At 43.3% G+C, this 15,557-nt stretch overlaps 1 protein-coding gene and 1 long non-coding RNA gene across 13 annotated transcripts in view; one reads left to right on the forward strand and one right to left on the reverse strand.

The window, feature by feature from the left end:
- The window catches only part of ATP2B2 (ATPase plasma membrane Ca2+ transporting 2), a 368,316-nt gene extending 367,299 nt beyond the window's left edge, over positions 1-1,017 (reverse strand). For 6 of the 12 annotated variants that reach the window (XM_081176143.1, XM_081176141.1, XM_081176156.1 and 3 more), the window contains exon 1: positions 774-1,015. The gene's annotated coding sequence lies outside the window, so the exon portion shown is untranslated. Of the gene's footprint in view, positions 1-773 lie in introns of all 12 variants that reach the window. The other 6 variants (XM_081176142.1, XM_081176144.1, XM_081176146.1 and 3 more) reach the window with 3 other exon arrangements.
- Positions 1-15,557, forward strand: part of LOC308577287 — a 397,406-nt gene that overhangs the window by 256,656 nt on the left and 125,193 nt on the right. The window lies entirely within an intron of this gene.

The raw sequence follows: 15,557 nt of genomic DNA on the forward strand, positions 1-15,557 counted from the left end.
TTCCAGAGTTTCCATATTGTTCCAGTCACCCAATGACATGAAAAGTCCCTTACCATTTCTCCTTGTGCAACATGTTCTGAGGCGCTTGGCTTTTTCCTTTAAACACACACACACACACACACACACACACACACACACACACACACACATTTGTTGCATAAATTTAACCACATCTCCCCACCTCCATCCCTAGACTTCAGAGGTTTCCACCCTTCAGTCCTATTCATGCTTATTCAGAAGCAAGCCCCACTGGTTTCTGAGGACCCCCAGCCCCAGGTCAGCATCCTGAGGAGAACAGCCTGGGTCTCCCAGAGAGCAGCTTCCCAGCAGAGCTCGGGACGTGCTGGCTGCAGGCTGGTCCAGAGCGCCCTTTCCAGGCATCTTCGCCTCCTCTCCAGCCTCCCCGGACCAAGTCCAGAGTCCTTCCCCTGTGCCCTTCACTTGGCCGGGCCACCCCGCCAGAGTCGCACTGCGAATCCCGGCCCCGCCGCCTGAAAAGCCCACCTAGCAGCTCAAGGTCACCTTACGACAAAGCCCGGCAGGAGCACCTTTCGGGGGTTGGCGGGGGGGGGCGGAAAAAACCTGCGGAAAAAAGAAGGCGCCAGCCAGAAGCACCTGCAACAGGAGGATAGGAGGCTGGAGAAAGAGGTCCCGTTGGAGAACAACACACAAAGATAATGAAAGCACACACACCATTAAAAGAAAGAAAGAAAAGAGTGCTTCACAGCGTGACGAACAGACAGAGGCAGCGCGGGAAGTTCCCTTCGTCTTACCTGAGGTGGCGACTGAGGAGAGAAAGCGCGCCTCAGAAGTCAAGCCGCCGCCGCTGCTGGCGCTGACTAGCTGAGGCGGGAGGGCGCGCGGATGCTTGCTTGCTGCTGCAGCAGCAGCTGTTGCTAAGTCACCTCAGAGAGGATAAAAGGGAGCCGCTCTTTTCCTCACAGGCAGCGGCAGCGCGCGGGGATTCCACCAACCGCGCGCGCGGCGCTTATGCTGCTGCTCCAAGCTCTCCCCCTGCTGCCGCGCTCGTCTTCCTGCGCTCTGGCATTCCCTCCGCCAGTCTTGGGCTGTGTGGAAAAGCCGGGACAGAGGGAGGGAGGGCAGGCGGGGGAGGGGGAAAGGGAACCCTGCCGCGAAACGAGCGGGCTCGCGCTCTCCTCGGGGGAAACGCCGAGGCAGCTTCCTCCTGCTGTTGAGGCGGGAAGAGGCTCAGGTGGTTGGGGAAACAGAAGCAGCAAGCGAGGGCTGGTCGGAGTTTAGCACCCAGCACCCAATCCCAAGGCTTCGAAGTAGCAACGAGGGTTCCTCTGAGCATGTACAGAGAGAGCGCTATCCCCTCATGTTACGCAGGCGGCACCTGTGACTGGGAGAAGCTTTTAGGCAGTTCTCAGGGTACATATTAGGCCCTAGCATCCCATTGCTCTAAACGTGGTGTTTGAAGCAAGACCTAGCAATATTGCATGTCCAGGAGAAATGTCACTACTATTTGGACGCAGTAAGGCAGGTCATACATTGCTGTAACATTATTCCTAAGATTTATTTAGGAGCAAGCATTTATCTTGACACAGAACCACAAGCATCTATCCATGTAACTCAAGTCAGATAAAAGGGGAAAGCAAGATGAAGCCTCATGATACTCCCGCATGTTGCATGTCACTGGGGGATGCAGTGACCCCAAGTGCCATAACAGCAGCCCAAATTAGCTTTTTTCTCTATTTACTAGCAATGTGAGAACCAGTCAACTGAGAGTCGGTATGTTGTCGTGGTTACAGGGTTAGTCCAGGACTGGGAAAACTCCAATTCAGATCTGCTATGACGTTCACTGGGTGACCTTGGTCTCTGCCTAACCTACATCACAGAACTCTTGTGTAAATAACAGAGTGGCAGTGGGAGACAAGTATTCCTAGAGCTCAGCATAGGTAAAGGTAAAGGGACCCCTGACCATTAGGTCCAGTTGTGGCTGACTCTGGGGTTGCGGCGCTCATCTCGCTTTACTGGCCGAGGGAGCCAGCGTACAGCTGCCGGGTCATGTGGCCAGCATGACTAAGCCACTTCTGGCGAACCAGAGCAGCACACAGAAAAGCCGTTTACCTTCCCGCCGGAGTGGTACCTATTTATCTACTTGCACTTTGATGTCCTTTCGAACTGCTAGGTTGGCAGGAGCAGGGACTGAGCAACGGGAGCTCACCCCGTCACAGGGATTCGAACCGCCGACTTTCTGATCAGCAAGTCCTAGGCTCTGTGGTTTAACCCACAGCACCACCCGCATCCCAGAGCTCAGCATAGTAGTCATTAAAATGTATCATTTAAAAAAATGTATTTGAGACCAAATTTTGTGACTGCTTGAAGACTCTGGCAGTTAAAAGCAGGAACAAATGTTCCATAAGTTAACAATGGTGAAAGTAGGCAGGAATATATTACTTATTAATCACAGAAAAATACCATCAGACACTGCTAAATCACACTTGGCAGCTTCACATGTGGCAGATCTTCCCAATACAGTAACAAAGCTCCTAAACTTGCTTTCTGTTGCTTGGGTGCAGCAATAATAAAGAGTAGTTTGTGCAGAGTGTTTTACTGTCAGTGCTGTGTATTTTTCACCAATTAAGGATGGTGACTTCCATGACAGGAGGAAATATAGACAGCTCCAGCACAATTCATCTTAAAAATTAAGCACTAAGAGAGTGGGTTGAATGGGCAGTGTCTGAGATATTTAAAGTATCTATGAATTTGATGCATTCTGTTATGTTAGCTCCATTATAATTATTTTTTTAGAAAGTAAGAGAAGCAAAGGATTTTTGGTGTTTCAGTTTGAATTCCAGTCATACCATCAGCTTAGGGCTAAAGTACAAGTGATGTTAAATGTATATTTTGGCATTGTGTGTATCATTTTTAGAACTGTAAGCAGCAGCCGTGGTGGCAAGGGGGACACTCGGGATCTGTACCGCAGTGCATGGAGAGGAGGAGTTTAACCCTTTTGCATGACCCACTCACACCGCGGTCCCAACAAAAACACCACAACCCCCCAAAACTTGCTTTTAGCTCTTGGAGAATGAAGCTGTTAGACTATGCTGAGTTGGACAAATTGACTGGGAAGATCAGATACCTAAGAGACCAAAAGTTCATCGAGGACTGGGGAAAATTTGCGGAATACCTGGAATGTATAAGTGAGGGACAGATAACGCTAGAGGGATTTAAAGAAGCACCGTGAAATTTTAGAAGTATTGTTAAAAGGGAATAGAAAGGGAAAGGATTAAATAATGACAATACAAACTTAAGGAATGCGTAACCTAAATAATGACTATGGACGATTTACGGAAAAGCTGAAGGAAGTCCAGAAAAGAAACATTTTGTGAAAAATTGGATGTGAAACTGTTGTATGTTTTTGTTGTAAATTAATAAAAATTATTTTTTTAAAAAAACTTGCTTTTAGCTCCAGGAGGTAAGCCTCCATTCCAGGGCAGCTTCTGGGGGTACCATTTTGATTGGGATCATTGTGTGGTAGGAAAGAGCTAGCTCCCCTCCACGCAGATCATTTGCTAGCCCTGGTCCTGATCTTCCCTTTGTAAGTGCTCCCTCTTGTTAAAATAATTATACACAGGAACAAATTATGCATGTAATGCCAAACTGCATTATGTGGCTAACAATATGTGTAGTTTGTCCATTAATCTGCTTGCTTTTTGTTAAAACCATCTTCTTCCCAAACAGAGATGTGAAATAAGAACGGTAATAAGCATCTTATGCTGAAAACAATTTTTGTTGCTGTAACTTCACCAATGTCTATTATTATCCTGGCCTGCTTGACCTAGTTACTGCTGCACGTTCCATTTGGGGAGCCAGCAAGGAAAGACAGGATTGCTGGATATAAGTGTATGTCATGATTCCATAGTGAGTAGCCTGTCATTTCCTGGGAAAAGAGATTATCGCCAATATTTTTCCCTTGTCTCCACCCCCAATACTCTCAGTTTAAATGCTAATAAGATATGTCAACTGGTGAAGGCATAATTTAGTAGCTCCATGATGTCATTCATGACTGGCACAGATTTAATCTTCTTTGGTGATCACTTGTAGCCAAGTAAGATTGTTTTCCATGAACACGGTCTTAACCGTGAGTCCATAAGTGACTGTTTGCTAAACACGCCTTTCTCTTAGGATGAAAGGGAGAAATGTGCTGACCGAGCGTCTTCGAAGTCCATGCCACCTTTGGTAAAGGCTGTTCTCCAATGGGAGCGCTCGCAGGCCAGTGTTTCCCAGTTGTTGGTGTTTATACTACATTTTTTAAGATTTGTCTTGAGAGAATCTTTAAACCTCTTTTGTTGACCACCAGCATTACGCTTTTAATTTTTAAGTTCAGAATAGAGTAGTTGCTTTGGAAGACGATAATCAGGCATCAAAACATGATCAGTCCAACGAAGTTGATGTTGAAGAATCATTGTTTCAACACTGGTGATCTTTGCTTCTTCCAGTACACTGGCATTAGTTCGCCTGTTTTCCCAAGTGATATGCAAAAATTTCCAGAGACACCGTTAATGGAATCTTTCAAGGAGTTGGAGATGGCATTTATAAGTGGTCCATGTTTCACAAGCATACAGTAAGGTTGGTAGTACAATAGCTTTGTAAAGAAGCATTTTGGTTTCCCTGAAAATGTCCTGGTCCTCAAACACTCTGTGCTTCAGTTGGGAGAAAGCTGCACTCTCAGAGTTCAGGCGATGCTGGATTTCAGCATCAGTGTTGGCCCTTGTGGAAAGATAACTGCCCAGGTAGGAGAAGTGATTGACACTTTCCAACATTACACCATTGAGTTGGATTTGTAGTGCTGCAGAGGAATTGTTTTGTGCTTCTTGGGGGTTTTTGGGGATGTTGAGTGATAGGCCAAGCTTTTAGTAAGCTTCTGTGAAGATATTTAGGATGGTTTGGAGGTCACCCTTTGATCACAGATTTAATAGGTCTATCAGGATGGCAGTGTTATCTTGTCATGCAGGTGGGACAGTGTGAATTGAAAGAAATACGGGATCTATCTCTCTCTCTCTCTCTCTCTCTCTCTCCATTCCCTGCTTCCTTGTCCCAGATTCTACCCAATGGCTGCATAGGAGGACAAGTAGAGACCAGGAGAATGAGCAAGCATGCATTCAGTGCATGTTCATTTGTGAGATCTGCATTTTCAATAGCAAAGAACTGCACCAGCCAGGTTAATACTATTATTTTTTTTACTTTTTATATTACTTTTTATTTATCTCTGTGATAAAATAACACCATTTGGTGGAGGCAGTATACAAATTTGTCACATAAATCCATTAACAAATAATCATAATAATTTGGGAACATAGGAAGCTGCCTTATGCCAAGTCATACCACACATGCACCTAGACCAATGTCAAGCAGCTGTGAAAAGGGTGAATTCTGTGTTGGGGATGATTAAGAAAGGGATTGAATATAAAACTGCCAATGTCATAATGTCATTATTCAAATATATGGTGAGACTGTACTTGGAATACTGTGTATAGTTCTGGTCGTACAGTTCTGGTGGCCTTGCTTCAAAAGCACATTGCAAACCTGGAAAATATTTTGTAAAAGGGTAACCCAAATGATCAAGGGCTGGAGCAATTTCCCTTTTAATTTAGAAAAAAAATGTAATAATAGAGATATACAGGTAACTCAGATCTTACATGGGGGGTATGTTCCTGGTCATCATGTGTATAGGGAAATAATAAATAATAATAATAATAATAATAATAATAATAATAATAATAATAATAATAATAATTTATTATTTGTACCCCGCCCATCTGGCTGGGTTTCCCCAGCCACTCTGGGCGGCTTCCAACAAAGATGAAAGATACGCTAAAATGTCACATATTAAAAACTTACCTGAACAGGGCTGCCTTCAGATGTCTTCTGAATGTCAGGTAGATGTTTATCACTTTGACATCTGATGGGAGGGCGTTCCACAGGGCGGGCGCCACTACCGAGAAGGCCCTCTGCCTGGTTCCCTGTAACTTGGCCTCTCGCAGTGAGGGAACCGCCAGAAGGCCCTCGGAGCTGGACCTCAGTGTCCAGGCAGAACGATGGGGGTGGAGACACTCCTTCAGATATACTGGACCAAGGCCATTTAGGGCTTTAAAGGTCAGCACCAACACTTTGAATTGTGCTCGGAAATGTACTGGGAGCCAATGTAGGTCTTTCAAGACCGGTGTTATATGGTCTCGGCGGCCGCTCCCAGTCACCAGTCTAGCTGCCGCATTCTGGATTAGTTGTAGATTCCGGGTCACCTTCAAAGGTAGCCCCACGTAGAGCGCATTGCAGTAGTCCAAGCGGGAGATAACCAGAGCATGTACCACTCTGGCAAGACAGTCTGCAGGCAGATAGGGTCTCAGCCTACGTACCAGATGGAGCTGGTAAACAGCTGCCCTGGATACAGATTTGACCTGTGCCTCCATGGACAGCTGTGAGTCCAAAATGACTCCCAGGCTGTGCACCTGGTCCTTCAGGGGCACAGTTACCCCATTCAGGACCAGGGAATCCTCCACACCTGCTCACCTCCTGTCCCCCAAAAACAGTACTTCTGTCTTGTCAGGATTTAACCTCAATCTGTTAGCCGCCATCCATCCTCCAACCGCCTCCAGGCACTCACACAGGACCTTCACCGCCTTCACTGGTTCTGATTTAAAAGAGAGGTAGAGCTGGGTATCATCCGCATACTGATGAACACCCAGCCCAAACCTCCTGATGATCTCTCCCAGTGGCTGCATGTAAATGTTGAAAAGCATGGGGGAGAGGACAGAACCCTGAGGCACCCCACAAGTGAGTGCCCAGGGGTCTGAACACTCATCCCCCACCACCACTTTCTGAACACGGCCCAGGAGGAAGGAGCGGAACCACTGTATGACAGTGCCCCCAGCTCCCAGCCCCTCAAGACGGTCCAGAAGGATGTTATGGTCGATGGTATCAAACGCCGCTGAGAGATCCAGCAGAACTAGGAAACAGCTCTCACCTTTGTCCCTAGCCTGCCAGAGATAATCAACCAGTGCGACCAAGGCTGTTTCAGTCCCATGATGAGGCCTGAATCCCGACTGGAAGGGATCCAAATGGTCCGCTTCTACCAGGCGTGCCTGGAGTTGTTCAGCAACCACTCGCTCAATCACCTTGCCCAAGAATGGAAGATTTGAGACTGGGCGATAATTGGCCATCGTGGCCGCATCTAAAGATGGTTTTTTAAGAAGCGGTTTAATAACCGCCTCTTTCAGTGGGTCTGGGAAGGCTCCCTCACAGAGGGAAGCATTCACCACCCCGCAGAGCCCATCGCCCAGCCCTTCCCGGCTCGCTTTTATAAGCCAGGATGGGCAAGGATCCAGGAGACAGGTGGTTGGCTTCACTCGTCCAAGCAGCCTGTCCACATCCTCGGAGGTAACAGATTGGAATTGATCCCACACAACTTGACTAGACAGGACTCTAGCACTCTCCCGCCCTGGCCCTGCTCCCACGGTGGAGTCTACTTCTTCCCGAATCTGAGTGATTTTATCTGCAAAAAACTTTGCAAAATCATTGCAGGAGATCATGTGGCCCGTACTGTAAAGCCTGAATGAAACCTACAAAAGCCATTTAAAAACCCTACTGTACTTATATGAGGGATGAATGTGGCTCTTAGTCTTCCTTCTCCTCTTCATCACTGGATGAAGCTTCAGGGGATGATAAGAGGACAAGGGTGATTGACCAATAGCCAAAAGAAGTGCTTGGGTGTGCTATGGTTCAGATCCAGAGGCAGGTTGCATGGGCACATCTAGTGCTGCTACTGGTGGCTTTTTTGTGACAAACGTGGTGATTGGCAGCTGCCGCTGTTGTCTCTTGAGCTCATCAAGCATTACATTGTATGGTCTCTCCAAACTCTTCTGCAAGTCTCTCCAGCCTCCTCTGATCACCATCTCAAACCACCTCCTCCACTGTCTCTCAAACTCCTCTGCAAATCTCTCCCTCTCCAACTACCTCCAAAGTTCTCTGCTTCCTCCTCCGCTCTCTCTTCACACTCCATCAATTCCCCAACCACGCCCAAACACTCCCACAAAGACTGCTGGGATTGCTGGCCCAATTTCCCCCCGCTCTCCTGCCCCCCTTTTCCCTTGCACATGGCATTTCCACAGCATTATTATTTTAAAAAGAAATCACTTGTTTTCAGTGACACTTATATAGCTGCAATTGTGTACTTATAGTAAGTGTAAGGTGCAACTTGCCTGTATAAAAATATGCATGGTGTAGAAAAAGTCTCCTTCGTAAGACTAGAACTTGGGGTCATTCAGTGAAGATATTAGAAGATTCAGGACAGACAAAATCAAGTATTTCATCACATAGTGCATGGTTAAACTATGGAATTTGCTACCACAAAATGCCGTGATGGTGACCAAATTAGATGGTTTTAGTATGGGTTTAGACTAAAGGAGGATAAGGTTATCAGTAGTTATGTTTCAGTGTCAGAGATAGTATGTAACTGAATATGAATTGCTGGGAAACACAAGTGGGGAGGTTGTTGTTGCACTCATGTCCTGCATGTGAGCTTCCCACAGGTATCTGTTTGGTTACTGTGAGAGCAGGATACTGGGCATAGAAGGATCCAGCGGGGCTCCTCTTACATTTTCAATTAGTGTGTTTTTACATGAGTAGAATGTGTCATTTTATTTAAAATGCATCTCTGGGTTATTTGTGGGGCTTAGGAATTCGTTCATTTATTTATTTTTTCAAAATAAAAAAGTCCGGCCCCCCACAAGGTCTGAGGGACAGTGGACCGGCCCCCTGCTGAAAAAGTTTGCTGACCCCTGGTATAGACTCTCTTCTCTGGTGCTTTTATTATACACCACCTACATCAAAGATCCATGCAGCTCTACTATTTAAGAAAGCATTTCCTCACACCAAATTAATAGAAGTTAAAAGTTAATATAAAATAAGATCATTGATCATCACAAGTAGCCAGCACTAAACATTCCGAAGCCTAGAATATATTGATTCTAAATCCAGTTTCAGGTATATTATATTCAAATTTATTCTGGCAAAAGGTTCCTATACTGAACAATTTGGCATTAACGTTTCCACCCTTCTTTGGTGATGATGCACTGAACAAATTTTGACACACACACCCTACTAATCATCTAGCAAATATAGCATAATTAGTAGCTTCTGTACAGTATCTTTGAGACATATTCATAATTTGACCTGTTAATCAGTCAGGTCCACATTGTTCTTTTCTTACATTAATATTTTATTGTTGGTAGGGGTTGAGGATTGCAGTGGGAAATGAGCAGAAACTCTGTAAACATATGATTTTCACTAACCAAAACAAATCATGTTGTCTGACTATTTGCTTGTATCGGGATCCTGAAAAATATTTCATAGATCTCTCTCCTCATTCTGCATCACCTCTGATTCAGCATCAAGGCAAGGCAAAGGCAATACATCTGGAGCCAACTATCACTGCAGCAAGTGTATATAAGCACACCCTGTGTGACCCTCACTGCCCTTGAAGCAGAATCAGTACAACTTACAACTTACACCTGTAAGGTGGACTTTACCAGCCATCTGGTGTGACCAAAACATCAACACAATCTAAATTGTAACCTAGCTGATGACCTTGCTGAGGCAATGATCCCAGATAGAGAGATAAGAGGAACTAAAAATTACTGATTGATTTCTCTCTAAAATAAATCTGGCACCTCCTTGGCAAGCAGCCTCACGCTGAGACAATTTGTTAAACCTGACATAAAAGTTGATGATCTTGCACCAAAAAGCACTGATTCAGGAGCTGTGCAAGAATATTTTAAAAAAAAAGTTACATAGAAATGCCACACTAGGTGGAAAAGTCCAGAACAATCCTTGTTCTGATAATTTGCAGCACAGAAAACTGGCACAAAATACCACTGAGCCCAAGAGAAAGGCAGTCATATTTATTTCTTTTTTAAAAAATGTACTGGACACTCATAGCTAGATTTGCTTTCTCCTTTATCCAGTTTCATGTACAAAGAAATAAATGAACATTGGGAGAAGGTTTTTATGCTTTCCCCCACAACTCTGGGGAAGAAGGAAAAAAACCCACTATGCACAATTTATGAATGCGCGCAAAGTTCATGAACAAAACCTTTGGCTTCAGGAGTATACAGCAGTAGATTTTCAAGCAACCAAGTAAGCCTGCACTTTCTGCTAAGTGCTCCAGGGTGACTGTTCAAAGTACTAAGCAGCATGAATAAATTGTTTCCACTTTATGGAAAAAATACTAAAGTAACTTTTATGAAATAACCAACCAAGGGAACAGGGTAAACTCTACAAAAAATCAGTAAATAGGAAGCAGGTATAAACATTTCAGCCTGAGAGCTATATTCTCCAGCAAGAAAACTTTTGGTGGCATCAAATGCCAATGGTCAGAGGGGGCAAGGAAATCAAGAGGAGTTATCATGGTTCAAGGACACATTCCAGTCAGGCAGAGTGCAGGAGTAGTGAAAGTGTCCTGGCAGGGGCAAACTTTGGTAATATGAGTGAGGCCAAAATTTGGTGCCCCCAAAATGGATCTTCTCAATTATAGATTTTCTCAATTTTGTGCCACCTTGGCTTGGTAACCCTGTGCAGGAAAACCACCCACAGTGTGGCCTGGGGAGGGGTGGGGTTTACAGAGAGTCCAAGTGGTCTGATAGAGAGGCCTTGGGCAAAATGTTTTATCAACACAAGGTGTCTGCATCAAATGATAATGATAATAATATGCCACGCATCCAACTCGGTTGCCCCAGCCACTGTGGGTGGTTCCCAATAAATTATTAAAAGCACAATAAAACATCAAATGTTAAGAACTTCCCTATACAGAGCTGCTTCCGATGTCTTCTAAAAGTCATATAGTTGTTTATTTTCTTGACATATGATGGGAGGGAGTTCCACAGGGCGGGTGCTACTACCAAGAAGGCCCTCTGCCTGGTTCCCTGTAACATCAGTTCTCACAGTGAGGTCAGAACTGGATCTCAGTGTTCTTGAAAGTGTGTATAAAGGTTATAAACTAAGGCCAATTGAATTTTCCTGTATGGTCTAAGCACAGGCATCTTTGAAAACCTGAGAATCTGGCCTACACTAACTTTACTAAAGGAAACCAAAGCTGCTACATGGTTAGCATACTTGTAAAATAACGTATTTTGAAATCAACATACCCCATCCAGTTGGTCTGCAAATTAAAATACCCATGCTGTCCCCTTCTTTAAACTACTGTTAACTACCCAGATGCAGACGTGCTGCTTGAGGTATAATCTGACTTCAGGAAATGGTCCATATGGGACAGAACATGTGATTCAATACACTGAAGGCACTTAAGGGTTGATCCTAGGAGAATACGTATAAATCAACACATTCTAAATGACAGTCATTTCCTTACTTGGGACAATGTTCTTTCTAGAAAGCACCAATTAAGGAAGCAGCTGTAACCAGGTTTGACAGACATTTATAGGACAAACATCAGAACAATGAAGACAAAATATTTGCCCCAGTAAATGTTATATAGAAATTACAATTGCAGAGGTGATTCCCAAACTACGTGCTAAGGCATGGGTAGGCAACCTAAGGCCCGGGGGCCAGATCTGGCCCAATCGCCTTCTAAATCCGGCCCATGGATGGTCCAGGAATCAGTGTATTTTTATATGAGTAGAATGTGTCCTTTTATTTAAAATGCATCTCTGGGTTATTTGTGGGGCATAGGAATTTGTTCATTTCCCCCCCCAAAAAAAATTATAGTCCGCCCCCCCCCAAGGTCAGAGGGACAGTGGACCATCCCCCTGCTGAAAAAGTTTGCTGACCCCTGTGCTAAGGGATCTCTGTGTTCTGCAAGAAGAGTTGAAGCTGGCTATGCCCAGTAGAAAGAATATGGCCCCATGCAATATTTGTCCTTCTTTCTGTCAATGTAAGACAGCAACAATATCCTAAGGCAGGAAGCAAGGCCACACTGGGATTCCCTGATATAATTTACACTATCACTGTAATCCTCCTTTAATCCTCAGAGAATCCCAGAAGCATCATCCATTGCCCAGAAAGCGCAGACTTATTCTTGATCTCTTTTTTTAATATATATATAATTTTTATTGTTAAAATAATTCAACATTAATACACATACAAACATACATTTCATACAACATACCTACATACATACAACATACCTACACTCAATCCCACAGATAATTCCCATCACCATCCACCACCCCTCACCCTTTGTGTTAGACTTCCAATCTACTCAATTGCAATTTCTTTCTACTTCTATTACTTTCTTTCACACACCTTTAACCCAATTTCATATTTCTTTTTCTATTAGACATTGTTATCCATCTTATTTAGTATTCCAATATTTGAAATGAAACTTGTTTATTCTAATAGGAGTTCTGATTTTTCGATATAGTTTTGCAAGTATCTTTTAAACACCTTCCAGTCCCTGCCTGCCTTCTCTTTTGAGATCCTTCCAATTTCTCCCATTGTTTTGGATATATTGTAGTACTCCAATAATTTGGCAAGCCACTCTATCTTTGTTGGTACAGTACCACTTCCAATTTTTCGCACTCAATAGCCTTGCGGCTACTGTTGCGTATAAATATAAGGTCTTGTCTTCTTCCTTTAGGCTTCCTGGTACTATTCCCAATAAAAAAACCTTCTGGTGTTTTCCTAAATGAATATCTGAACATTTTTTTCATTTCGTTATATACTGTTTCCCAAAATTGTTTGATGTTTAAACAATTCCACCATATATGTATCATAGTACCTTTTCCAGTGTTGCATCGCCAGCAGACATCGCTACAATTTTTATTCATTTTTGCTATTCTTTCAGGTGTTAAATACCATCTGTGTTGCATTTTGAGATAATTTTCTTTCAATATATAACACATAGTGAATTTCATTTCTTCCTTCCACAATTTTTCCCATTGTTCAAACATAATATTTTTCCCAATATCTTGCGCCCATTTGATCATTGATGCTTTAACCAATTCATCCTTTGTTTCCCACTCTAAGATCAAATTATACAATTTAGATATATTTTTTGATTTTTCTTGTATTAAGTATTTATCGAATTTTGATATTTCTTTTTCAAATCCTAACTTTTTGTCTTTCGCTAATCTGTACTTAATTTGAATATATTGAAACCAATCACTAATATGAACTTTAATTTCTGTATAATCCTTTAATTCCAATTCTCCGTTTTCTTCCTTTAATACCATTTTATAGGTAGCCCAGTTTTCTTTCATATTTAATTTTTTCACTGCGACAATTTCTGCTGGCGATGCCCACCAAGGAGTTTTCGGTTCTAGGAGTCTTTTATATTTCTCCCATATTTTATATATAGACTTTCTAACTATATGCCCTAGGAAGCCTTTATGCACTTTGACTTTTTCATCTATTAGATAGGCATGCCATCCAAATCTCGTCTCTACTCCCTCTAAATCCAATACATCCGAGTCATCTAATTTGATCCATTCTTTTAGCCAGGTCAGACCCACCGCATCATGATATAACTCCTCCCTGACTTATTCTTGATCTCTTACTGGTTGGGCAAAGATGAGGGCAGGAAAGCTAATGACAATATTAACGGGTCTACTTCACGATGGCTAAGAGGATGCCTGCACATTGTCATAGGAGGAGATTGGGAACGTCTAATGTTTTATGGTGCAGTAGTAAGGTATGCTTCCAATTTCCATCCATACAAAACCAGGGAAATACTGGCCTGCAGCCAGGGTGATTGTAGCATCTTTGTTCCCGGGCCACTTGGCTAAAGATGACAATGCTTCAGCTTGATATAACAATAGTTTTCCACTCTAACTTTTCCAACTATATTGCTTTTCAAATGCAAAGTTGCTGGAGATGCTCATTTTATTTTAAACTCGCTGTTTCCTACAGAACCCCATTGCACAAAAGCTCCCAATAAGCATCTCAAGAATGAATCCATGTCCGAAAAAGATTAGGAAGCAACAGGGCACAGAGTACATTTCATTTCACAAAAGACTGCAAGTAAAGGAATAACCTTGGCAGAATTGTGCCAGGGGACCAAAAGAGAAGGTTAACAGGCTTGTCTAGAAGAATCTAAATCATACTGTAGCAAAGTTACGCTTCAAATAAACAGCTCTGTTAATGTAATATTAGCTCTCGCTTTTTCAACCTCTGACCAGGAGTGCTTTCCTTAAAAAATTATGATCTTGCAACTCATAATCAATATTTATAAAGCAAGAACATTACTATTATTGAAACCCAGATTGGCTTTGGGCGAACAAGATGTTGCTGCAGCTACTACTATGGATGCCAAACTGGTTCAAAACATCAATTTTATTGTGGAAAATGCAGACTAAAGAATTTAGTCTCAATTGCCTCCCCCCCCCTCCCTGGAGGCAACTGGAGGCTCTGTTCCCTTCCACTTCAAAGGGGCATGTTTGGGAGGTATTTTAATCATGTTGTGGGGGCATGGCTTCTCAGGCTTTCCAATACTGTTACTTAACATTTAAAAAAATATATGCAGTAATTGTATTCATACAGTTTAGATCATATCCAGTTTGGCTCCAAGAGAGTTTGAAGTATTGCCTTGACTCAGCTGTCACTAGGGGCCCAGATAGCCCTACAGACATGGAGCATCTTTTTCTAGCTTCAGCTAGTTCAGCAGCTAAGGCCATTCTTAGAGCTTTGGCCGCAGTGATCCACACCATAATTAACTTTACATTTCCATGACTGAAATTCGACTCTGATGCTGAATTTGTAGCTGCTGTGGGCATGGAGACTGACTGCATTGGTATTTAGGGGTGCAGCTAGTGGGTGCAATACCATTCTTCCACTCATGCATTCTCTGAAGATGAAATAAGCAATTTATGGGGATCTGTGAGCTAGATGAAACCAACTATGGAGGAATGACAGGTTCATAGGCACCCATGCCTGGTCTATGGGGCTTTATGGGACCAGAATAAACGTCTATTGCAAAACAAGAATGTTCTGTTGGCAACAAGATATGCATCCCCAATACACAGTAGGAAAACATTTGAAGGATTTTTACCACCACCCCACCCCCTAGCAGCCAGGAGCAATGAGAGAGAGAGAAACTGAAAACTGGGAATGGTGGGAAAGTGATGAGGGACAAAGTGATAGTTTAGCATTAGGTTCCAATCAAGGATGCTCATGGCAATCAGGGACTTTGAAAAATGTTCTCCAAGACATTAGAGAGAACTTGAAGGGCAAATGGTCTGCAGGGTTTTAAGGAGCTATTAGTTTAGTCACAGATTAAAATCTTATTTAGCCCTCTTGCTCCTCTTGGTCCTTCCTGACTGATGATGGGAGAATCTTTCAGAGACAGAGAATGGAATGGGTGACTATGAGAAGGAGGGAGTAAATGTCTGAAGCAGTGGCTTTTTATACTGGCTCAGCAGTTTTATAGGTAGCCTAGATACATACATAAGGTGGACCTCATGGACTAAGAAAGTCTGTTTTCCTTATGCAGTAGGGCAATAAAATGATGGTTAGATAACCTGAGAGCGTGTCATTCAGTAATAGTTTCCAAATGAAAAGGGACTGATTTTTCAAGCACCACA

This window comes from Podarcis bocagei, assembly GCF_964188305.1.
Source record: "Podarcis bocagei genome assembly, chromosome: 2".
NCBI classification, from domain to species: Eukaryota; Metazoa; Chordata; class Lepidosauria; order Squamata; family Lacertidae; genus Podarcis; species Podarcis bocagei.